Source organism: Odontomachus brunneus, unplaced genomic scaffold, assembly GCF_010583005.1.
Source record: "Odontomachus brunneus isolate Ranch 3 - 2012 unplaced genomic scaffold, Obru_v1 Obru_scaffold_068, whole genome shotgun sequence".
NCBI classification, from domain to species: Eukaryota; Metazoa; Arthropoda; class Insecta; order Hymenoptera; family Formicidae; genus Odontomachus; species Odontomachus brunneus.
This window is the reverse complement of record NW_022639518.1, coordinates 1226552-1228560: the sequence shown is the minus strand read 5'-3', so window position 1 is coordinate 1228560 and position 2009 is coordinate 1226552.

Here is a 2009-nt window from a genome sequence, read left to right as displayed (position 1 = left end):
GCTTCTTTTTTTACTTTTTTTGTGAAAAAGTATTGACATAACAGTAACGTAAGACGTACCGTAAGAATTAACTAATTACGATCGAGTATTCATCAAAATGGCGACCTTACGGTTCAACGATTCTCAACATGATTGGTCAATTTTTACGGTACGTCTTACGTTACTGTTATATCAATTTGTGTGTGAAGATCTTTACTGCGTCCTGCGTGCAGGAGCCATAAGACGTAAGCAGTAAGCAAATTGACCAATCACAGTCATCGATTCTTCTTACGATCCAAGAATCAATGACTGTGCTTGGTCAGGGCCGTGGCACGCATAAAAACTTAAGCAATAAGACATAAGCAGTAAGCAAATTGACCAATCACAGTCGTTGATTCTTGGACCGTAAGAAGAATCAATGATTGCGATTGGTCAATTTGCTTACTGCTTAAGTTTTTTTGTGTGCTACTAGCCTCAAGCGTCTTCTACAATGGCAGTAGGAGTAGTAGTAAGAAATAAGCAGTAAGCAAATTGACCAATTCCATTCTCATGTTTCAAAAATAATCGATTGTGATTAGTCTATTTACTTACTGCTTATTTCTTACTACAACTCCTACTGCCATTGTAGAAGAAGCTTCAATTTGCTTACTGCTTACGTCTTACTGTTTAAGTTTTTTTGTGTGCCATGGCCTTTAGATTTGTTTTTCTCAGCTACACAGATGCAATAAGTAAGGGCCGTGGCACACAGAAAAACTTATGGCTCCTGCACACAGGACGCGATAATGCTTGCCGCGCGGCGGGAGTTCGCGCGACAGCCAATCAATATGCTGCTTTCCGTAATAACCTTCTAACTCTTACGGAAAAATAACATATTGATTGGCTGTCCCGATTGACTTCCACCGCGCGGCAAGCATTACCACGTCCTGCGTGCAGGAGCCATTAAGCAGTATGATGTAAAAAAATTGACCAATCACAGTCGTTGATTCTTCTTACGGTCCAAGGATCAACGACTGTGATTGGCTGATTAGCTTACTGCTTACGTCTTACTGCTTAAGTTTTTCTATGTGCCACTAGCTTAATGGCTCTTGCACACAGGACGCGGTAATGCTTGCCGCGCGGCGGAAGTCCACGCGACAGCCAATCAATATGTTGTCTTTCCGTAAAAGCTAGAAGGTTATACGGAAAGCAGCATATTAATTGGCTGTCGCGCGAACTTCCACCGCGCGGCAAGCATTACCGCGTCATGTGTGCAGGAGCTATAAGGTTGCGTGCGGAAACACACATCGGGTGCTTTCCAATTGCTTAACACATCTTGACACATATGTACACAGAAATGCACAAAGTGTAACGTTGTGCACGATTCAATTGAAACAAAGTATGTACTAATGTGTATGTACGTTGGGTAAGTTCAGGATTATTTTTCAACTGTGCTTATATTTCGGTATTTTTTAATAATATATAATAAAATTTAAATATTTAAAAAGATATTATCGCAAATGCCAGTTTTTTTTCAAGCCGCTATGCTTATTAACTTTAATTGTCACTAGAAAACACTAGTTTACACAGCCGACTAGTAGCCCTCGAACTGAGTACGGATGTGTAATGTTGTGTCGACGATTACGACAATTGGAATGCAACTTCTGTCGCGGTGTGCATGAAAGTGTTTAGGGATATTGCAATTGGAAAGCACCCACTGTGTACACACTACTAGACGATAGCTGTTCGGAAACACTCAGTATGGCTCAGAGTGGAGAGAGTCCCGATTGCCGACAGTACAATTGATCACAAATTGTAATGATTGGTTCGATCTGGTAATTCACTAGATAATTCTTATCAACGATTGGTTTATGTGCAATCGTATAGGCAATCGGAACGCTCCCCTCAGGGGTGCGTTCGAAAAAATCACCCGTGTGTATTTTGTCACACTCAGATCGTTCGAAAACCCCTAGTGGGCACACTGACCATGCGACCATGGCCGTTCGAAAACCGTACTCCGTGGACCACTCGTGTGACTTTTCTCCACTCTCTTT